General features: G+C 38.0%; 1 protein-coding gene and 1 non-coding gene across 11 annotated transcripts in view; one reads left to right on the forward strand and one right to left on the reverse strand.

Annotated features, from left to right (window-relative positions):
• Nucleotides 1–24,885, forward strand: part of Ncoa1 (nuclear receptor coactivator 1) — a 207,711-nt gene that overhangs the window by 45,389 nt on the left and 137,437 nt on the right. For all 10 annotated transcript variants that reach the window (XM_013119840.3, XM_040730921.1, XM_013119838.3 and 7 more), the window contains one exon: nt 13,008–13,142. The gene's annotated coding sequence lies outside the window, so the exon portion shown is untranslated. The remainder of the gene's footprint in view (nt 1–13,007; nt 13,143–24,885) is intronic.
• LOC121133871 lies at nt 1,390–1,496 on the reverse strand. The gene has a single exon (XR_005870889.1). It is a non-coding gene; the product is annotated as a U6 spliceosomal RNA (small nuclear RNA).

Consider the following 24,885-nt stretch of genomic DNA (forward strand, 5'->3'; position numbering starts at 1 on the left):
GCAATGCAGGTTAGTCGGGCTCTATCTTAACAGGAAAGGTAAGCTATGGGAGGATTTTAACAGTGAAGAAGTGATATAGATAGGAACTAGTTTATTTTATAAAAGATCACTTAAACTAGAGTGTGAAAGTGTTAGAGGTAGGTGAAATCGGAGGCAGGGAGGTTAATTACTAATTCTAATTAATAACTAATTTGTTCTGGTAATAAATATTTTTATGTCAGAGGTGATAATAGACTGGCTCTAGTAGGATTATAAGGATGGAGATCATTAATAGGTTTAGATTTTGGTGGTTGGATGTTAGATTGATGTAGAGGCTTTTGCAGATAAATAAGATAATTATGATGTCATTTAGTAGGTGAGCCCTGGAGAAGACTAGGGAAGGTTGACAAGTTTAGTAAGAGTTGCTTATAGGTTACCTAAGTTGAGATCTAGTTGATATTTATCCAGATTTAAGTTTAGAAGAGAAACTCAGAATAGAAAACTCTTTGGAAAGTGTCTTACTTTTCTGTTGTGTTGATGAAACACCATGACCAAGGTAATATATAAAAAAAAACTTTTTAAAATCTTTTTTATTTTTAAATTTAAATTAGAAACAAGGTTGCTTCACATGTCAATTCCAGGTCCCTCTCCCTTTCCCTCCCCTCCTCCCGTGCCCTCCCACCAACCCCCCCAATATCCCCTCATTTCTCCAGGGAGGGTGAGGCCCTCCATGGGGGTGTCCATAGTCTGTCATTTCATCCAGGGCAGGGCCTAGACCTTCCCCCAAGGGTGAGAGTGCACCTCACATTGTTGGATGGGAGTCCAAAGTCCCTGTGTATACTCGGGATGAATACTGATCTACTGCCCAAGGCTCAATAGATTACCTAGGCCTCCTCACTGACACCCCCCCATTCAGGGGGTCTTGATCAGTCCCATGCTGGATTCCCAGGCATCAGCCTGGGATTCAAGAGCTAACCCTTGTTAGGTCAGCTCTTTCTGGGGGTTAAACCAGTCCAGTCTTAACCCCTTTGGTTATCAGTCCTCCCTCTCTGTCCTGATTTCTTGAGTTCAGCTCAGTGCTTAGCCATGGGAGTCTGCCTCTTCTTCCATCAGTCACTGAATGAAGTTTCTGTTTCCCAGACTCTCTGGCCATGGGATTGTAGGCTGGCATTCCCCAGATCTATGTCTAAAATCCATATATGAAAGAATACATGCCATGTTTCTCTTTTTGTGACTGGGTTACCTCGCTCAGGATGGTTTCTTCTAGTGCCATCCATTTGCCTACAAATCTTGGGATTCCATTGTTTTTTTCTGCTGAATAGTATATTCCATTGTGTAAATGTACCACATTTTCTGTATCCACTCTTCGGTTGAGGGGCATCTAGGTTGCTTCCAAGTTCTGGCTATTACAAAAATATGGAACGCTTCATGAATTTGTGTGTCATCCTTGCGCAGGGGCCATGCTAATCTTCTCTGTATCGTTCCCATTTTAGTATATGTGCTGCCGAAGCGAGCACAGAAGAAAACTTTTATGGCTTACTGCTTCAGAGGGTGAGAGTTGATGATGACAGAGTGAAGGAACAGCTGAGAGCTCACATCTAATTCACATCTACTAGGGAGAGAGAGTTCGCTGGGAATCACATGAGTCTTCTAACCCTTCAAAGCCCGCCTCAGTGACACATTTCCAACAAGGCCATACTTCCCAATCCTTCCCTAACAGTTCCACCAGATGGGTACCAATTATTCAAATTTATGAGCCATTCTCATCCAAACCAGCACATGTCTAAAGTTATGAGTGTGAAAAACTCAGCCTGGGAGAGCATACAGATAGACAATCTAGGTCTTATTGTTGGACACTACATCTAAAATAAGGATTCTGTTAGTTCCCAAAAGTGTGGATATTAGAAACATAAAGAACTGGCAACTGGGGGAGGCAGGTTTCTCACTTTGGGGATTCAAGTTGTAGGTGAGTGGAAGACATTAGTATGAGTGCTTGTTCAATATAGCTAACAGTTACAGAAATGATTGTGCATATACATGAACAGCTGGGTTGTGTTCCCTCATTCTTTCCTAGTTCGGTCAGGACGGCCTTGAGACAGTGATACCAAGTAGCACACACATAGCTCTCAGACTTTGGGGTTTAAAACCATCCTTTAATAGAAAGAACCAAGGCTAGGGAAGGGAATACTCAAAAATCCCAGTGGGGCTTGGCAGAAGAATGGGGAAGCTGATCTGAAAAAGCACCCAGGGACCAAGGCTGCAACAATTGAGCAACAAAAAGTCAAACTCACAATATTACAACTCAAGCAAAAACTAAGTATTCTTGAATTCATATGATAAAAATTAATGATCAAATAAATGATCCAATTTACTCATGTTACAATGAAGAATCCCTCATTTCCCCCAAGGAGCTGGAGCTTAAGTGGGTGCTATATTTTGTGACCGAGAAGGAATGGCTCTTTGAACAGATGCTATTGAACACTAAATATACCAAGATCAAAGGCACTTTCATGGGGCATGTTAAAGAATACAAAATGTTCATCATGGGAGCAAGTCAAGAAGAAATCCAGGGGAGACTGGGGCCCTAAATGCATATACATTTAACTTTGACCAACCTCACAGAATATTTGTTATACATAAATTTAATCAGAAACTGACAGTCATTTTGTGTCTATCAAAAGCCCCCTTAAAACATCAGCTATAAGGAAGACAGTCTAGTGAGTCTCTTAATTATGCATTCATCTAGTTTCTTGTGTAAAGCCTTCAGAGAACAAAAATATCAAGATCATGTCATTTTGGTCTCCCATGACATGAAAATGCCCGTGTGCTCAGCTCTGATTTAATATGTCATTTGTCTGTATAGAGACTCTCTGTAAGAAACATCATTTAAATAATGTGCATTTTCTGAAATTTAGCTGTTCTTATGTGCTTCAGCTGGTCTATAACTTCACTCACATGACTGACATTTCCAATATCTATGCATGGCTTCTCTACAGCATTGTGGAACATCTAACAAGATGTTCTGATTTTTTACATTGTCTTCTGGCTTCCAAGAGGCAGAAAGTGAAGCTGTTGGTCCTGCCCGTTTCTGAAGTTTAAGAACATCACTTCCATCATATCCTCGGCTCAGAGTAAAACACAGGGCCAGCCAGGGTCAAGAGTCTGGGAAATGAAGTCTCATCTTTGGATAGGCCATACGATGTGCACTTGAAAGGAGGGAACCATGACAGAGCATGTGGCCATACCATTATCTAATCTTTTAATTGTATTTACGGGGTTTTGATTGATCTTATGCTTTAATTTGTAATCCTTTTAGAAATTGGATGTTATAAATGTTAAATAAAAATTGTCTTAGTTTAAAGGATTTTAAAATCACTGGAGGCCCTGCTAAAAGTCTTTTTAGCCTGGTGTGGTAATTTACACCTGTAATCCCCGTGTTTGGGAAAATGAAGGTTTAAGATTGCAAGTTCAATGCCAGCCTGGGCTACATAGCCAGTTCTAGACCAGACTGAGTTATAGAATGAGACCTTGTCTTAAAAAACACAAAAATGAAATACATATATATCTTATTGTTTTTACTCTGTACAAATCTATCCTGGATTAGAGCTCTAGAACACCTTTACTTAGTAATTGGATCTGTACTATGAGAATATACCCTGATATGCAAGGTTAGTGACATATTCCCTGTTTTTCTAAAGTCCAGGTAAACTTTGTGGAACACAGTTTATCAAAAATTATCATAATTAAGCTGGGTGTAGTGGCTCAAACCTTTAGTCCTAGCACTTGGGAGGGAGAGGCAGGAGGATCTCAGTGAGTTCAAAGTCAGCCTGGTCTATATAGTGAGCTCCAGGGCAGCCAAGTTTATATAGAGAGGCCCTGACTCAAAAAACAAAATAAAATAAAAATTATCATAATTAAAATGTGGATGCTATAGCCGAGTAATTTTGCTTCCTGAGTAATATAGCACTGTCAGATATTGGAAGCAGTACCAGTGATAGACTAATTAAATTACATATACCATCTAATGTATTGTGAAATTGTTTGAAGGATTATATGTGAGATTATATAAAAACAATATGAGATGAGCTGTGATACACAGGAAGAGTTTGAGAACTAGGCTTAATGGTAAAGGGCTTGCCTAGTGTTCCCAAGACTCTGGTTGGCTTGCCAGCATAAAGGTGGAGGGGAGGACTAAAACATGTCTTATTCTACTGTAAGAATATGGTACTTATGCTTCTTGTAATAATATGAGATGTTTATAGTGCCTATGTGATCAGCTGAAGTAGGATGGTGAATGACCTGGGCAGTGTGACAGCCTCAGGCTACTGTTGATGTTCTGAGGACACCTCAAGAAATGTCATCTTCATTTCAGATTGGGATGGCATAGAATTTGTTGTATTACTCTCTGTGGCACAAATTTAAAACATAAACTACTTTTGGGAATTTTCTCTTTAATATTTTGGACTGCAATTGACTACGACAGGTAATTCAAACTGGAAAACAAAACCACAGCTAAGGGGAAAGTACTGTGTTTCATTTGTGAATATTTCTTTGTTTGAGGCAGAATATTAAATGCTCCATTTAGACAGGAGTAGACAAAGGAGGAGGCAAAGGATTAGTGGGAAAGATTAAACACATGAATTGGATACCTAGATTATGTGTTGAGGGTTTGTTGTCTTTGCATTGTTCAGATATTTCCCTATTATTTTATTAGATATTTATTTTCTTGCTGCATTAAATAATTCATTATATTCTAGAAACAGGTTCTTTATCAGATATTTATCTTTCAGATAGTTTATGGCTTAGAATTATGTTTTTAGGATAGTTAATATCTTTTGAATAGTAGAAATCTATGTTAAGGCTTTTGATTTAATTTGAGCACATGAATCATTTATTTTTAAAATTATTCTAAGTATTTCTTTGTCTTTTTTACATGCACGTGTATGTGTATGTGTGTGTGTTATGTATATATATATATATATGTAGGCTTTGTTAAAAATTCTTTGTGTGTGTAAGGTGATGTTGGGAGAATATTTGCTCCTGTGAGAACTACTACTCCAAAATAAAAACAAAAACAAATTTTCTTGTTTTTTGAGACAGAGTTTCTCTGGAACTTGCTCTGTAGATCAGGCTGGCCCCAGACTTAGAGAGATCTGCCTACCTCTGCCTCCTGAATGCTGTAATTAAAGGCGTGCACCACCATCACCAGCCCCATTACTCCAAGATTTTTAAATATGCTAGCCTGTTCTGCATAGTGAGTTCCTGGACAGTCAAAGCTATATAGTGAGACCCTGTCTCAAAAACAAAACAAATTTAAAAAGACAGTTGTCTTCAACATTTCACATCTTGCTTAAAATAATGTTACTCCATATGTCATATGATAGACTTATGGCAAGTTCTCATTTTTAATCTTCCATTTTTATGCTATAGTACATTTTAAAAATATATCTATTTTGTACCCTAAGTATATTATACTGTTTTTTGTTTAATTTGTAAATAACCTCAAATGAACAAAAATAAGAGGAGTGCTGGGAAGATGGATAGTGGTTAGCTACCTGCCCTATAAGCTTGTGGACCAGAGGTCTGGTCTCCAGAACCTGTGTAAACCTTGGATGTTCATGGCAGCTGCCTGGAGTTTCAGCTGTGCTTTTGGGGATTCTCAGAGCAGGCTGGCTAGCAAGGCTAGCCATATTGGTAAGCTCTGGGTTTGATTGAGGAGCCTACCTCATTGAATAAGATGAAAGATTGGTGGAGAGTGTTTCCCGACATCAGCTGCAGGCATGTGCGCTCACACCCACAAGTATGCCTACATACATGTAAACATGTACACAAACATGCACACCACACACAAAAATGCAAAAATGGAAAAAAGAAAAAAATAAGATGAAAATATTTTTGTGATTATTTTCCTTTTCCAACACTCCTTATTTGTTTTTAGGTTTTTTGTTTTGTTTTGCTTTTTATACATATTTCACCTGCTAGTATGCTCTTGCTTGGAGAACTTCCTTTACTTTTCTCATACTTGCTGGTTCACTTTTTTTTCTAAACTAGATTGTCTAATATTATGGTTATATTAAAGTCTTCTATGGTTTCAACAACTTTTTATCATTTCTGATTCTGTTGGTCTTCTTAGAAAGTTCTTTTTTTATATTTCTTTTATTATTGTGTGTGTGTGTGTGTGGGAATGGCTGCCCATGGAGGCCAGAAAAGGGTGCTGGATCCTTGAGCTAGAGCTTCAGGTTTTGAGCAGCCGAATGTGCCTGCTATGAACTGAATGTTGGACTTCTGCAAGAGTGACAAACGCCTTCATGAGAACCCTGTCTCCCATCCTAAGCTTCTTTGCTGGCTGTTGCTTACACTTCCTAAGTTTTTACTCATGTTGGGTCCTTGCTGACGGACAGAGGAGACTCTGGTTGTCCTCTTCTGCAGCTCTCTCTGGTCCTCTGTGCTCCAGCCTGAGTCTACATGTCAGGAACCAAGCTGGGTTTGGGCAGCAGTCTTTTTTTGTTTGTTTTTACGAGACAGGGTTTCTCTGTATTGTTTTGGAGGCTATCGGTCCAGCCCGGCTGCGAACTCACAGAGATCCGCCTACCTCTGCCTCCTGAGTGCTGGGATTAAAGGCGTGCACCACCACCTGGGCAGCAGTCTTTACTTGTAGTTTAGCCCTGGCTTCCAGCTCCCTAAGTGCTCAGCCTCTGCTTGCTGTGTCTTGAGCACTGCACATGGTACCACATGCTGTTCTGCACTGCTCACCTTCCAGCAGCCTTCGCACATCCGTTCCACAGAGGATTGTACTTCATGTGGTTGTCCGTCTCCTAATGTTAGATTATGGCTTCTCTTTGGTTCTGATCTAGATGCAACTGCAACCAGACATTGAAGTTTGGCTCTGTCAGCATTCTTGCTCTCACTCCCTTATGGAAGTCATATTCTACTATTTATTTGTGGTTAGTCCTGGACAGGAATCCCATACCCTTCCCCTGGTTGTATTAGATGTCTCCTTGTGATTGGTGCTACATCCCTTGCCCATTACCTTCTCCTGTTCCTCAACTCTAGCAACAATTCTTTGTTTCTCACAATGAGTGTTTCCCAAAACACATCCCTCCCAGAGACTTAAGCATTTGATTTTTAAGTAATGGATTTTTCCTGAACACTGAAGTGAAAGGATTTTCTATTGTTTCTCTAGGTTTTAGGCTTTTTTCCTGTTGGAGAACAAGCAAGGTTTTAGACCCCTTCCTAGATTTCTCTTGTGCACAGTTCTAATAATTCAGGGCTCCTGTGGCCTGTCCCACTGTGTGCGCATGCGTGCACGTGTGTGTGTGTATGTATGTATGTGTGTGTGCATATGTGTGTGAGTGTGTGTGTGTGTGCACGTGTACAATTGTGTATATACTCCTTGTGCACACATGCGTGTGGAAGTCAGGACTGTTCTCTACTTTTATTTTTTTGAGACAGGTTTTACTAAACCCAAAGTTCATTGAATCTGCTAGACTGGCTGGCAAATGAGCTTCAGGCATCTATCTGCTAGTCCCTCACAACCCCAGTGTGAGGTTATAGACACATGTCACCATGAATATTACTGGCTTGTTTCATGAGTGCTAGGGATTAGAGCTCAGGTCTTGATTTTGTATGCTGTGGGTACCTTACTGATTGAAGGTAGCCTTTCCTGTCATACTTCTAATCTTACTTGGGACACCTGTTTGAGGCATATGGATCGTCTTCCAATTAACTCTTTGTGTCTGGGGATCCTCAGCTATTTCAAAATGACATATTGGTTTATACTAGATTTTGAAGAATTTATGAAAATCTCAGCTTGGTTCTTAATAAACTGATGTATGTTGGCCACTTCTTTTTCTGTGATTTACTAAATAGTTTGCAGTCTTTCTTTGGAGGAACCTATCCTTCTAAGCAGAAAAGAATTTTCTAGGAATTTTACTAGACTTACTTAGTAATACATTTACTTGGTTCCTCCATTCTGCATCATTCTTTATTAGAATAGTGTGTGTGTGTGTGTGTGTGTGTGTGTGTGTGTGTGGTTCCCTCCACCCCCATCAGGGGTGGCATGTTTTTGTGCCTTTCTGCATCTATGTAAAAGTGAAACTGCTTAGAGTTTGCATCAGCTACTTTTCTGCTGCTGTGATAGAACACATTGACAAAGCGAAGTGAGGAAGAAAAGGTTTCTTTTAGCTTATGGCTCCAGAGAGATAGAGTCCATCATACTGGGGAAAGCATAGCATGGTGGCAGGAGCAAGAAAATGGCTGATCATATTTTCATCCACACACAGGAAGCGCAAAGAACAAGCTCATGGTCAATTCATGATACAAAATTCATTTAGTTTGACATCTTCAAAATCCCCCCTAATCATTAATGGTCTTCACACAGTTCAAAAGGCCAAAGTTACAAGTGTTTTCTGAGACACAAGGCAGTCTCTTAACTGTGACCCCCTGTAAATTAAAAGCAAATAAAAAGTCATATAATTATAACATAGAATGGCACAGAATATTTATTAGCGTTCCAAAAAGGAATGGAGGACACAATGAGAAAAAAAAATCAAAACAAGACTGAAACCCAGCTAGGTCTTGAGTTTTAAAGGATTTAGATTGCTCTGCCCCTTCAGCTTTGCTGCCTGACAAGTTCTTTTCTTCTGGGTTGGATCAACTCCCCGTGTTGATGTTCTCCTTGGTGGATATCTCACAGTTCTGACATCTCCAACATCTCAGTGTCTCCATGTAATCTAGGCTTCACCTCAACTGCTATACCAGTGGCCTCTTAAGATCCACTCACAGGACTCCAATGCTGCCACACATTGCCTGGCCTCAGTGGCTCTCAGAAACTGTAGGGAAAGAATCCATGACCCATTCAGACTTGTTTCTCTCTTGTTTCAAAACCATTACTACATAGATGAGACTACCATGTTCATCTGTCAGCTCAGGATGTCCCCTGGCCCTCTTAGACCACGGCTACAGTTTAGGATATTCCCTGCCCCCTTGGAGCACAGCTACAGCTTAGGATGTCCCCTGGCCCCCTTGGACCACAGCTGTAGGCTAGGATGTCTCCTGGCCCCTTGGACCACAGCAACAGCAACTTCTACTCATTGAAACTGATGAAAACCTTACTAGGCAGTTGCTTGCTAGGAGCAAGTAACCCCTTGGGTTTTCTTCACAAATCAGAGGCTCTCTCTAGTGATTAATCTCTGTAACCATTACTGCCTCTTTTCAACACACAACTACAATCTTCAGCTTCCTCACCAAACTGTACATATTTCATTTCTTTATGACACATCTGTTGCTGTTTCTTCATTGTGTAACTACATAAGAATAATCAGTAATAATGATACCACAGACTCGATGCTATGCTGTTTAGAAATTTACTCTGCCAGAGAAATTTAGCTTTCTGTGGTTTAATTTAGCTGATGCAAAATTCTTGAGACATGGGTAGAATACAGCCAGATTCTTTGCCAAACTGTCATATGAAAGGCTTCTATCCCAGTTGCTGATAGAGTCCTTGTTCACCTTAGAAACCTCCTGGGATAGACCTCCACTGTCTTCATTACCTTCAGCAGTATTGTTTTCAAAGCTTCTATTAGAATGACCCACCAAACTCTTCTTTCAGCATTCAATAGCTTTTCTAGTCCAGAGTTCCAAAGTCTTTTACATTCTTCTAAAAATAACATAGGCAAGTTCTACACAGCAATGAACCCAGCTTCAATATTACTTTGTTGCTGCTATGATAAATCACATTGACAAAAGAAGAGAAGATCTAATGAAGAAATGATTTATTTTAGCTAATGGTTCTAGAGGGATGAAGTCCATCATGGTAGGAAAAGCATTGCATGGTGGCAGAAGCAGGAAGTTGGCTGATCATATTTTTATCTATACACAGGAAGCAGAAAGAGAGGACTGGAAGTAGGATAAAGGTATAAACTCACAAAGCCCAGCTCCTCTGATGTACTTCCTCCATCAAGGCTACCTCCTAAAAGTTCTAAAACTTTCCCAATCAGTGCCACCACCTGGGAGCTGAGTGTTGAAACACATGAGCCTGTTGGTGACATGCTTGACAAGGGTATATGCCATTTCAAATGTCTTTCTTGCTAATCTATAATGTTTTTAATTTTCCTTTATTTGCCTCATTTATAAAAATTTAGGGGGACCACTTCCTTGGTAAAGCATTTCTTATTCCCTACAAGTAGAGCAGAATATCCCTTGGCCTTTATCTCTTGTACAGTATGTTTCATTTTTCTCAAACCCATCAAAACGAACCCACAGTGAGCATTGGCTGATCTTGGATTTTGAGAACCATCACTTTGAGAATTATCCATCTATTTTTCAGCATGTATAACAGTTAATATCTTTCAGATAGGATCATGGAGTCAACTTGAAAGAAAAGATAAAACAATGTAGGAGGGAACTCATTTATTAATAGAATAAATATTGTAAATTTTACATGTGTTTGGTGTATGTATACATGTATACACTTGTGTGTGTGTACCCATATGTGAATACACATACAAATGTGTGTGTGCATGTGGAGGCCAGAGGTCAGTGATGGGTACTTCTCACATTATTATTTTTCTGAGACATGGTCTTTTCAGTGACCCCAGAGCTCATCAGTTCAATTAGATGGGCTAGCCTGTTAGCTCTGGAGAGCTGTGACTTCAGGCCTGGGTACTCGGGTCTCAGATGCTCACCACACCCAGTTTTTACATCGGTGCTGGAGATCTGAACTCTGGTCCCCAGTACTTGTGCAGCAAGCTCTAGGCTCACTGATGCATTTCCTTAAACTTAATTTAAGATTAATATATCTCTATATATATCTTTAAATTTATACACAAACTGCATGATTATATTAATGAGTTTTTGGTTTTTTTGTGGGGGTTGGTATTTTGAGACAGGGTTTTTCCATGCAAAAGTCCTGGCTGTGCTGAAACTCTGTAGACCAGGCTGGCCTTGAACTCACAGAGTTCTGCCTGCCTCTACCTCCCAAGTGCTGGGATTAAAGGTGTGTGCCAGTATTACCCTGCTCTGAGGTGGAATTTTAAATGTATCTTTTTAACTAATGCATGAAAACATAAAAAATGTACTTATTTGTAGGGTATCATGTAGTTTTCCCCTTTCTCTGTGTGTTTGTGGATGTACAGGTACATATGTGCACATGCATGTGAAACTTGAGTACAACTCAGTTGTTGTTCCCCAGTTACCATCCACCTTGTTTTTTGAGATAACATCTCTTATTGGCTTGAACCTTGCCACATAACCTGGGCTGTCTAGCCAGGAAACTTCGGGGATCCACTTGCCTTTACCATCCTAGCATGTGATGATGTTGATACGTGTATATGTTCATCATGTAATGTTTTTATCAAGTTAAACATTTGTCTCTCCAAACTTCATTTCTTTAAGGTAAAAGCAATTTCTTTCTCCTAGCTTTTTGAAGTATATACTACAATGTTGTACAATAATAACACTATACAACAGACCGCCAGAATGTATTTCTGTCTAGGTTTGTACCTACTGCTCAGTCTCTTCCATCCCTCCCTGCTCCTAATCTCCACAGCCTCTGATAATGACCATTTTAGTCTTACCATCCACAAGATCAACTTTTATATTCCACATGAGTGAGATTATGCAGTACTCATCCTTCAGTTACAGGCTTCTTTCAATTAATGTAATTATCTTCAGTTCCATCCATTTTTGTCACAAATGGCAGGATTTCAGTCTGTTTTATGGCTGAATATATTCCATTGGGTATGTATACCACATTATCTTTACCCATTCATCAGTTGATGGGCACTTCAGTTGTTTTCATTTCGTGGCTATTATGAATAGTGCTGCAATGAACATTGGAGTGCAGATGTCTCTTTGATGTACTGATTTCATTTCCTTTGGATATATATCCAGAAATGGGATTTCTGGATCATATGGTAGTTCTATTTTTAATTTTTAAGGAATCTCCATACTGTTTTCCATAATGGATGTAGTAATTTGCATTCCCAACCACAGTGTACAAGGGTTCCCTTTCTTCCACATCCTCATCAGCACTTGCTGTCTTTTGTCCTTTTGATAGTGCCCATTCTTATTGAAGTGAGATGATATCTCATTGTGGTTTTGATTTGCATTTCTCTGTTTATTAGTGATGCTGAACAATTTTTTCATACACTTGGCCATTTGTGTGGAATAAAAGATAGCAGTTGTGGAATTAATGGGGTGGGTGAAAAAGCAGAGAACAGTAGGGGCATGAAGATAGGAGAGAAGGTAGTTGTCCAGATGGTTAGTGTTTGAATACAGCTGACTAAACATTGGTCCTGGGAACCACAGAAGGAATTAAGTAGCCCAGGGTCCTAAATTGACCTAATAGAGTGATCATCTCTGGAGCTTGGTTGTGTGTTCTGTGATTTAGAGGGACGCGAATGAAGAGTTAGCTCTGGCCTACAGCTCAGTTTGTTGGTAGGATAGTTTCCTAGCAGACTTCCTCCTGAGTGGTGAAGCTAAACCCATTAGGACTCACACTTCTTAAGAAGGCCCTCCCTATAAAGCCCCTACTGTTTGGTGGTAATTCTGAGGTGTAGTAGGGACAGGTCAGCATTACCAGTGACCCAGTTATGAACACTAGGCATGATACTGCATTCTTTGCTATCCCAGATTTTTGTTTAATATATGAAACTCCTGTCTCTTCTTACTATTTGGTTTTACCTGGGGCAGGGTATATAGGATGCTGTTAGGATGACTTTGGCAGCTCTGTATGAGTGTAGTCTGAGACCCTTTGCATCTTTGGGACATCAGTGCAAACTCATTATTGCTACAGATCACCATATGGGACCTGAACATAAAATAAAATTCAGTGAACTTCTCATTAACGTTATGTTTCTCTGTTATCTTTGATTTAATTTCTTTTCTACCTGCAGCAATGACACAATGAGAATTGGCATTTCTTATCCAATTAGAGCATCTAAGAACCTTTATATTCTTGCAGGGAAACAGTGAATTCACCATGATTTCCATGGCCTAACCATGCCCCGTTCTTTCTTCTGCTTTAGATCTGTCTGTACTAATGGAAATGTAATTGGAACCGATCTGATGATAAAACCAAGGACCATTAGACAAGATCACATAGGAGGAAACCTTGCCTCCTAATGAAGACACCAACAGTCAGAATTTCTGCCTACTCAAAGGTATTTGAGGCACAATTTTATGTAATTAGACTTGCTGGTACTGATTTGATAGTGTCCTTCTGTATGTAGGTTTTATAAGTTTCAATGTTCTTAGATGTTAGAGTGCTTAGCTTTTAAAGAGCATTCCACTGCGCTCATGCCTTGCGTTACTCCATTCTCCACAACACAGCAGCAGAAGAAAAATTACAAAGGGCATCTATGATAAGAAATAGATTGAAGATTAATACTCAGTAAACCATACTAGTATTGGAGTAGATGCTACCTGAGAGTCCTGTACACACCTGTATTCCCATCACCTAGGAGGCTGAGATAGGGAATCATCATGAATTTGAAGCCATCCTGGCTGCACAGTAAGACCCTATTTCCACAAAACAAGACTAAAAAGAAAGTCATGATTCTTGACATTAACCACAAAATCCATTGTCCTACCAGAGCCTACTCATTCACAGCGAGACCTTTAGTAATGGTCATTCCATGATTCACTTAGGAACTTTTTCCCTTTTCTCTTTAACTCTTAAGGATTTCGTATCCACTGGAGTCATTGGCTGTTATTCCTGTGGGACCTTTGGATCTGGTAGACTAATTTCGCTTGGAGGATAAAGGGAACATATGTAATTAGAAGCCAAGTGACTTCTAAAACATGGTGTGGATCTCCACTTTAGAGAATACATATGACAGCAAACCCAAAAGGAAATGTAATATCAAAGGAAACAAACACAATAGTAGTTATCTAGTTTTATTTTAGAATATGTACAAATTATCACAGGACAGAGTTATTTATGTGTTTTGTTAATAATTTTTTATTTACTTTTTACATAGATGGAAAGAATGTATGTTCGGGGTAGGCAAATTGATTGATTTCTAGGTCTTTTTTTAAATAGTAATTTAGAAGATAGTATGTTAGTGGAATATAAAGGTAAAACACTGAGAATAATGTTTCACTTATTAATAGGATTAAGTCCATATTTTTCTATTTTGTTAGGAAAATATGGAAAGCAATATATTAAAAAGAGTAAGAATTCATGCTGTGGTAAACCTTAGTTTTCCTCAGTTGTAAAGGAAATCCCTCCCAGACAAGAATGGTGCAATTTATCAATTTTGAATCAAAAGTAAGTAATGAATAAACATATGATTTGTCTTACTATTAGTACCATTGTAGTTGATTTTTTTCAGATGATATTTCTTATTAACTTTACTTAATATCATTTGGATGCATAAGATTTACAAAACAAGCAAACAACAACAAAAATGGTTTTAGATTTGTGGAAAGATGTAAATTACTCTAGAACTTTATTATAAATGATGTTGAAGACATAGGTTGCTCAGTTGTTTATTCTGGTACCAGCAAGACTAGATAAGACATCTGAAACCCATTATGTACAATCATTTCCATCCCCTTTCTATGTAATACAGTTAAATTCTACATTGGGACCTTACCAATAGAAAAGATTTGGGTGTAGGAAATCATGATCAGTTGTGTTTGATTGCTAATTGATTGTGGATGCTATGATTCAAAAAATTCTCTGTAGTTTAAAATAGGTTGCTTAAGTTCTTGTTCAAAAATTTGAGTTAATCAATTTCACATTACCTTCCCAGTATTGCAAGGTCTGAGAGTAATTTCTGTAGTCATATTTTTCCCTTTGAAAACAAATATAATTGAAGATTTCATAATAATTTTAAACTGTACCCTGTGACAAGTTTTTAGAGAAGTTTAGATCATGAGATTATGGGATTGTGTGCATGGTGGATTCCAGTAACGTGGAATCAGTAAAACATGAGAGAATGAGTTAAGGTCTTATAAAATTATCCAGATTATATGTCATTTATTACAGTTTACACAACTACAATGTTACCTTTTAAAATGGTTTTGTCTAGTCTGAGTAAAGAGTTGAAAACAAATTTTAGTAAAGTGGGTGGGGAAGGTCTCGGCCTGTGCTGTGCTGCTGCTGTGGCCTGCATCAAAGGGCACAGGCTTCCAAACTTCTTTCATGGCACCCGGAAACTGAATTCATGTCCCTTAACCTCCTTATAATAATTAGTGTGCATAAAACAATATAAGTGGGTTTCAGAGTGATATTAACGGATATTATTATTAAAACCAGAGTGCCATACTACTAAAGTATCTAGAAATTTCCTTTTCATAGCACAAAATACCTCAGTACAAACTATGACTGAGAATCTTGTAAAACCAGTTTCATAGTTAATGTTAAATATTATGCTTGGAGAGAAAGTGAAGTGAGCTTTTGGCAAAAAGGTCTTATCAAAGGCATCTATCTCATCTGGATCAGCCATTGCTGCCACATGCATGCTAGTAGGTATTTTGTTTTTCAGTAGAAGGGAAGCTCTGATATTCTGAGAAAATACCAACACTTCATTTAGGTATTACTGGTTAGCACTGAAGATACAAACAGGAGCTTTCTTGTTTGAATCTTGTTTTGACCAGTTGATTATTTGATTTATTTATAGCCACTTGTAGCCCAGAGCAGTTGCATTTGTTCCTTTGGCTCAAAGCACAGCTACAAAAAGCTACAAGAAAGGGTGTCTTGGATTTTAGCGTAAAAGAGATTGCACCATGATATCAGTTCATATCCTCCTTTTTCCAGGGAAAGAAATTAGTATTCAGTAATTATTTTCAATCTTGATTCAGTATTGAAAAGAGTAAAAATTGTAAGCAGTATTTGGCCACCAAACCCATATCTTTTCAGAAATTGTAAAGAAATAGGTGATCAGCAACTATAGAATTATGTTTTGCCACAGTATTGTCTGCTATCCATATAGGCAAAAGTGTTTATGCATTTGTGAATTTGTGCTTTTTGTAAAATTGGATAAATATTTATTTACAAGTGATAATTTTATTTTTCTTATTTCAGAGGGCCTGATTCAGTATTTCAAATATTCTCAATTTATAGTTTTATTATTATCACAAGTGTTGATGTTAAAGAAAAGACATCTGGTCTTTGTAAAAATCTGATTTATACCACACAATAACTTAATCTCTAAGAGTTTAACTGCTTCAAAACAAATAATGAAGTTAAATAATTTCTAGAGTCAAGTATCTCAGTGAGTGTCTAGTTCAGTGAGAGATTCTCTCTTGTAGTCCCAGAGTTTACTATCGAACCAGCCTAGCTGAAGCTCAGAAACTCAAGCTCTAAGTTCATTGTGAAGCCCTGTCTCAAGGCTGCAGATCAGAGAGTGATAGAGGCAGAGTCTGTCTTTCTTTGGCCTCCACATTCATGTACATGGGTATGTACACCTACAAACTCATGTGCACATACCACACACATACAAGAGACAGCCTGTTTGAAAAAATATGTAGAGATTGAGGAAGATACCTACCTTTAACTTTTGACCTCTGTGTACATACACATGGTATGTATCCACAAATATATATAAAAACTTTAAAAAGAAGTCATAGAGAACTCAAATAACTTAATGATTGTACCATAAGTCCTTAGAAAAATAACAAGGCAAAATCCAAATTAGTAGACAGAAACAAGTAATAAAAACCATGCTGATATTAATGAAATGTAGACTAGCAGAATAATATCAGGATCAATAAGACAAAGTATTTGTAAAAATAATGATTAACAAACCTTTACTCAAATTAACCAGAGAAGACTCAAAATTAAAAAATTAGAGATGACAAGGGGCTGTTAGAACATATTCTACTGAAATGCAATAGTTAATTAGAGACTTCTTTGTAAACTTGTGTTCCAAAAGAATAAGAATAAGAAGAGGAGGAGGAGGAGGAGGAGAAGAAGAGGAGGAAGAAGAAGAAAGAAAAATGGAAAATCTAAGCATATACAACTTATTAAATCAACAGGACACATATATACAACTTGTAGACAGATCTATAACAAGCAACAAAATTGAAGTAGTAGTAAAGAAATCTGTCAACAAAGAAGAGCACAGGACCCGTGTCTTCCCTGTGGCATTCTACTAAGCCTGTAAAGAGCTAGCACCAATTGTCTTCCCATTCTTATGGAAGAGACAGTACCAAACCTTTTGCGTGAAGCCAGAATCATCTGGACACCAAAGCAGGACAGGGAAACTAGCAACAAAGAGAGAGCATTGTAAAGTAGTTTAACTAATGAGGGTAAGCTCAAAATTTCTCACTAAAATACTTACTTGTAAACTGATTTCAAGAACACATCAAGACCAACGCATAACCAAGTTGACTTTACTTAAGAGATGTAAGAATAAATGGTTAGGCATATACAGATTAGTAAGTATAACAACAACAAAACTCCAAACAAAATAAATAAAATTTAGGACAGAAGTCACAAGATGTTTTCAGTAGATGGGAAAAGGAAATTTAACAAAATTTAACATATCTCATGATAAAAGGTCCAAAGAAACTAGGAATAGAAGGACTGTATCTCTAATAAAGGATATTATATGACAAACCTTATAGCCAACATTATACTAAATGTGGAGAAAACAAGAAGCATTTCCTTTAAAATGGGAATGAGACAAGGGTAATCAACTTTCTTTGTCCTTATTCAATATAATGTACACAAAGTCTTTGCTAGAGCACCAAGTCAACCAAAGAAATAGATACAAACAGGAAAGGAAGAAGTCAAATTATCCTTATTCAAAAACAGTAAATTCCTATACACAAAAGCTGTAACAACACTACCATAGAACTCTTAGATCTGATAGAGACTTTCAGTTAAGCATCAGAATACACTGACAAAAAAAAATATCAGTAGCTTTTCTGTCTACCAATAACAGGCATGCCAAGAATGAAGGCAGAACTGTCCTGATCACAGAAAACTGGGGATGAGGGAACAGGAGGGAAAGGGAGAAATTGAAGAAGATACCAGAAGAACCAAAGACTTCTCAGGTTCTTGAATTAGCAGAAGTAATATTGTGAAAATGACCATATTATTTAAAATGATCTAAAAGTCAGCAAAATAAAAATTCTAATGACATTCTTCCCAGTAAGGAAAAAAATATCCTAAGAAGATTTATATGACGGTATAAAAGAGCATTGATAGCTAAAACAATCCTTTGCTAAAAGAGCAGTTCTGGAGGTATCACAATACCTAACCTCAATTTATACTACAGAGTCATCATAGCAAAAACAGCATGGTAATGCACAAAACCAGACATGTAGTGTTGCAGGGCTGACGGGTGTCCCTTGTGGGTGGAGAAAGTAGGTGTGACACCAACGACACAGGCATCAGGAACAGGTTGAGACAACAATCTCAGTTTATTCCAGGAAGGGGTAAACCTTCAATACTCCGCAATCCTGCCACACGGGAGGAGATCCAATGAGCTGACATTTGCTGAGGTGACTTGGTAACTGTTCATAGGTTCACATCCCTCGTCTGCTGTTGTCAAGGCCCTCTGGCACACCCAGACTGGCTGTCAGGAAATATCTACTGCCCATACTCTATTAGTCTAGACCAACTGTAAGGAGATATATATTGGACACACTCTAGGCCATTGAGGCTTAGTTTTTCCACAATGTAGACCATGCAATAACATAAAAAACCCAGCAATAAACCCACACCACTACAACCATCTGATTTTTTACAAAGGTGTCCAGACCCTGCATTGGAGAAAGATAGCCTCGTTGACAAACTGTGCCAGAAGATCTGGTATATTTTCATGTAAAAGAACAAACATCTTTGCCTCTGTATAAAAATCAACTCACTATGGATATAGGCTGAACTTGGTAAGGGAAAATAGTTGAAGATAGGAATAGGCAAAGACTTTCTGAATGGGACTTCCAAAGAGTTCACAGCATAATAGCAAGAATGGACAAATGAGATCTCATCAGAACAATACAAAAACATGCTGCTGCATTTGTACTGCAGAGGGGAGAGCCATTGTGAAGACTCTGCCATAGAACAGGGAGAGAAACTTTCTAGCTATACATATGACAAAAGATTAGTATCTAGAATGTAAACAGAACTTTCTCTCCCTCCTGGTACCACAGCCATTTAGTCCCAAATAAACACACAGAGACTTATATTAAGTATAAACTGTTTGGCCAGTGGCTAAACTGTTTGGCTAGCTCTCTTTTAATTATTAGCCCATTTCTGTTAATCTGTGTATCTCCATGTGGTCTTGGTTTACTTATGAGTGATGCCGGGTCTCTTTCTTGTTTGGCAGCTACATGGTGTCTCTCTGGCAACTCTGTATTCCCTTTCCCAGCATTCTCCTAGTCTGGTAGCCCTGCCTATCCTTCCTACCTGGCTGCATCTTGCTTGTTCACTGGGTGAAACAGCTTTATTAATCAACCAATAAGAGAAACATATATTCACAGCAGAAGAAGGATACTTCCCATCATTAGAAAGCCTAAAAAACTCAAAAATTAAAGGAAATAATCTAATTAATAAATGGTTGAATGAATTGAACAGTAAGTTCACAAAAGAATACAAATGGCCATATAAGTATATAAGGAAATGTTCACCATATGAATCAAAAGAATGCAAATCAAAATAATATAGTGATTCAATCTTACCCCATTAAGAATGACTGTCATTAAGAAAATAAGTAACTGTTGATGAGGATGTGGGGAGCAGGGGTTGTAAAAGGAAACTCATGGTGGGAATGTAAATTGTTAGTGCAGCCAGCATGAGACTCAATAGGGATGGTCCTCAAAAATGTAAATTAGAAGTATATCCAGCTGTACCACTCCTGGCTGTATACAAAAGGGAATCCAAGTGAGCAGACAGCAAAGAGACTTGCATGTGTTTACTGTGGCACTGTTCACAATAGCCTAATGATGGAGACAGCCTAGATGATGCTCAACAGGTGAATGACATGCTGTCATTAGCAGGAAAGTGGATGGCCATGGAGATCATGATATAAAGTGACATAAGCCAGGGTCAAAATAACAAATGTCATGTTTTTTCTCCTATGCAGAATCTAGGTTAAAGTGTGTGCATGTATGCCAGAGAAGCGCAGGGGAGACCGTTTGATAAGAAGAAAAAGACCAATGTGGGGGCATGAGAGCGTAGTGAGCAAAGAAGAGATATTCATGTATGAAAATGTCATAATGTACCCCATATTTTTGTACACTGGATATACATATAAGAAAAAAGCAGTAAAGCTGTTTTTTAGCTTGAAGAAACACTTTCTAAAATCAAAGGAAAACAGAGAAGAAGAGTAGGAATCTTTTTCTTCCAGTCACTCAGATTAAAACATTTTATTTTCAGCTTTGATATAATATGCTTTTTAAAACATAAAAAGAATTCAACAGAATACTGGAAGTAGATGTAAATGAAAAATCTTACTTAATGTCTTGTTTCAATGTTCCATAATAATAATCTGTTGACATGGATGATTTTTATTAGTAAAAATAAAGAATAAAAAAGAAACTGGCTGAATAAGATTGTTTTGTACCTCAAATTGATTCTAAATTTGTGGTCATAAATATTTCTAAAAGAGGCTATCAAAACCAAACAAAAAATTTAGAGCTTTGGCAAAACAGTCACAATGCAGAGTCAGTGGGCTCTGGCTGGTCAAAGATGATACTGTTTGGGCATTGGTAAGCATCACAACAATGTGACAAATCACTCCAAATACGTTTATGTGTGAGTTCCTAAGATTCTGACTAACAGCCTTTCCTAGTTTTGTCTGAAGCATACTCAGGAAACAACTATACTTCAGGGTAGCCAAAGAGTTAGTGGCTAGGGTTTTCTGAGGTACATTCTAGTTAATAAAAGAAGAAAGTGTGGTAGAACAGAACTTTACCATTTTAGAAGAAATCCCTGACCCTAAGCATAGGTCACCAGTGGCTACTAGCATTACAGGAAGGTTTAGTGGGCATTAACAGTGCAACCTTCCCGTGAAGTAGTCTTGCCCCCACATTAGACTTAAACCCAAATCTGATCAAGTCTCTATTTCTAACTCCTTGTTTATGGGAGTAGAGTAACATATGAAATGATACACTGGATATTGTCAGGAAAATACAGCCAGTGGGGAACTCCTTGGGACATAGGCATTTTCCCCCAACAGATAAAGAATGAGTAGAAGGAGGAACAGGAGTGAAAAACGTTAGGTTGCTGACAATGTTTGAATTTTTAGGTAGTCTAGATTTTGTCCTTTAGCATCTATGACACATCATGTAAATTTGAACAATGATTGGGTATTTTGATATTCAATAATTATCCTTAGTTCTAAATATGATAATATTGTACAGTTTTGCTTTAACAGTTGTGATATTTTGGAGGACACATTGAAGTTTCACAGGTACAAGGAAGGTATGCTATGGATCTGATTCACTATTGCCCAGTGTACATGGGAGGGGAGTCTGTTGTGGAAATAAACGAAATTTTTCATAGGATGGTTGGTGATTGTTTAAGTTTGGTGTTCATGATTTGGGACAGTGTACTGATGGAAGGGGCAGGGTATGAGCAAAAGGTCCAAAAATTGCTCTTTGTTCAGCTATGCTCATTTGGCGATGAGCTGAATTCTTAGTTCAAATAATTCCTTGAGTATTCAGTAAAAAGATATTTCTCACAAAGGACAGATTGACTTCGTAGTATTTATTATTTAAGGCTCTATTCTAAGCACTTTATGTAGATTAACTCACTAGACTCTCATAAGAACTCCAATGAAGAGAGAGATGCTAACTGCCAAAAGTTAATTAGCTGCTGTGTGTGGAGTTGGGTTTACTTCCAGGCCTCCAGCCTTGCAGTCTGGTGCTTCTGTAGCTTTGCAGCTTTCTTTGTGACTTTGAATTCGAATCACTTGTTTTTAATCATTATATTTAATTATTTTTTATACTTGGTTTTTCAGTGTGCTAGTTGATGAGTCCAATTTTAAAAGACCAGTTTTCACTTGTAATTTTGATTTTGGAACTTGTCTTAATATTTAGAGAATACAGAAGTCTGTTGAGCTTATTCCTTTATTAATACAAGGAATTTATCTAAGAAACAGGATTACTTTAGTATGTAGCAGAAAATCAACGAGTCACGTGTGCTACAGTTTCAAAACTGTATTTCCATTGGTCTGTAAGCAGCTTATTTGTGACTCATTTTTCTCCAGTTACTTGTTGGTCTTATTGGTCTTGCTTGGTGAATTTCTTTGTGGTTCTATATACCATTATACCATTACACCTCCTCCCCTGCACCTGTTACATAATTGCATTCTACTTGACTTTTTATAAGCTGCTTGAGATAAAATAAGGCAATCTACTTACTACACTGTTTAGCAATACAATATGTATTTAGTCAGTATACCATTCCATTTAAGAAACAACTATTTCATACCATTGTTTAAAAGTTGTTCTTTGTCCTTTAATATTTAAGATTGTAAAAGAAAAATATGTCTTAGTGAGTTAGGAAGTCCTAGGCCTGGGCATGTGGGGAAACTATGAAGATGTGTAATGGTGATTTTAATGCCTAATTGCTGTGTTCTTTATAAAGAACTTAAAGATTGTCTTTGAGTTTGAGAAAGGGTAACTAACAATACTAATAGAATAATGTCTGTTGGGTGGCGGTGTGGGATCACTTCGGGAGAAAATCTAACTTTTTCCAGCCCAGTTCCAAAGGGCAACATGAGATGCTGATGTGATAACTAAGCTCTCTGACTGGAGACACATAGGCTCTGAGAAAGGAGAATTTTGATTTCACCCCCAAGAGAAAGAGATGGGTCACAGTTACAGATAGCTCTTTCCTCAAGTTTCTGGAAAGTGGCTCTTTGATGACCTGGTATAGTTAAGTAAAAAGTTGTGTTGTTTTTCTGTGCACTATCACCCTCCTCCCTGCAACTCAACTGTTATCTTTTTTTGTGTAATAAAAAATCTTCAATGGTATTTTTGAAAAATGACATTAAGCACCTGAAAACTGCAGATTATAAAGAAGAATTTATTTCATATTCCAAAGTACACAATTATAATTTTTGACTAGAAGTATAGCTGTTGAAATTGAATATAAAAAGGAGACTTTGCTCCTAGTGGTTATTGGTAAGATAAAACATTGTTGTGAAGGACAAAACTAATGTCTATGACAGAAGCTTATTCTCTCTTTTTTAACAGAAATTTTTAGAGGACAGGTAAATGCTCACCTGATAGAGTCTGGATTCTATGGAAGTCAAAGTCTAGCACACAAGAATAAACATATTTAGGAGGAGTTTAGATTATCTTCTGTTAGCTGTTAGTTAGTGAAGATACTGGAACAGTTATTGCTTCAGATGACCCTAAATGAAGAAGTGTAGTTGTGTGATATAGAGTGTGAACCCAAGAGGAAAGAAAGCCATTATGAGTGAAACAGAAATATGATAGCTGATAATTATTGCTATATGTCAGGCTTTGTGGTAAGATATGTGGGGTTTCTATATGCCACCCAGGCTGATTCAGAACTCTTGGGCTTAACAATGCAGTGTGTCAGCCTTCTGAGTACTTAGGACCACAGGCATGCACCATGCCACCATGCTTGACAGACACTATATATTTTAAGACACTGTTCCAATTTCTGTATAAAGTGTAAGTTATTCTCTCTGTCTTATGTAAGAGGAAACAACTGCACAAAGGCTTACTTGGAAATTAAACGGCTCAGAGGAGACCGGGATTTACCCATCTCGTTGCCTTTGGATGAAACAGCGTTTAAAATTAGGACTTGATTCTTTATCAGAATGTTAAATATTAGTTATTTATTAAGTGTAAACAGACTGCAAAGAATTTATATTTCGGGAAAATAGAGCACTTGGTTCACTGGTTCAATTTAAGGTTTGACATTGTGGAGCTGCTAGAAAATTATAGTCACAAATACATTAGTTGTATGGTATCTTTTGCAAGAAAGGTTGTATTTGCCGGGTGGTGGTGGCGCACGCCTTTAATCCCAGCACTCGGGAGGCAGAGGCAGGTGGATCTCTGTGAGTTTGAGGCCGGGCTGGACCGATAGCCTCCGAAACAATACAGAGAAACCCTGTCTCGTTGAAAAAAAAAAAAAAAAGAAAAAAAAAAAAAGAAAGGTTGTATTTTTAGCATGCTATTCGCTAATCAAACTATACTGTTTTAGCTTTTAAAAACGTTTTATAAATTATATTAATTTCACAGGATAATGGTTCTTTTTTATTTATTTTAATTTTAATTTTAAATAGCTTGTTTTACATGTCAATCCCAGTTCCCTCTCCCTCCCCTCCTCCCGCACCCCCCATGCCCCCCATCCTCCCACCCTATTGCCAATTCTCTCTGTCGCTGGGTTCCTTGGGTTCTGTTCAGTATTTAACTGTGGGTGTTTGCCTCTGCTTCCATCAGTCACTGGATGAAGGCTCCAGGATGGTTATAGACATCAAGTTCACTATCAGGAATGGTCATGTGAGGTGGTCTCTACACTATTGCTTAGTTTGCCAATTGGTGTCATCCCTTTAGATCACTAGAGGTCACAATGGTGCCTGATCTGTCTTCTAACCTATGATTCCCTCTTCCCCCTATCCTACCCCCCCAATCAACCTTCCTGTTCCCCCATGACCTACTCTCTCTTCCACTTATCCCCCTCTCTTTTTCCCAGGTCCCCCTCTCCCCTCCCACTCGCCATGTTCCCCATCTGTTCAGAGGATCTTGCCTCATTTCTCTTCTCTTGAGTACCATGCATATCTTTTATGTTCTTTCCTGTTTCCCAGACTCTCTGTCAGTGGAAGTGCAGACTGGCACTCTCCTGATCCATGTCTAAAATCCATATATGAGTGAATACATACCATGTTTGTCTTTTTGTGACTGGGTTACCTCACTCAGGATGGTTTCTTCCAGTGCTATCCATTTCCCTGCGAATTTCAAGATTCC

Source organism: Mesocricetus auratus, unplaced genomic scaffold (genome assembly GCF_017639785.1).
Source record: "Mesocricetus auratus isolate SY011 unplaced genomic scaffold, BCM_Maur_2.0 Super-Scaffold_100024, whole genome shotgun sequence".
NCBI classification, from domain to species: domain Eukaryota; kingdom Metazoa; phylum Chordata; class Mammalia; order Rodentia; family Cricetidae; genus Mesocricetus; species Mesocricetus auratus.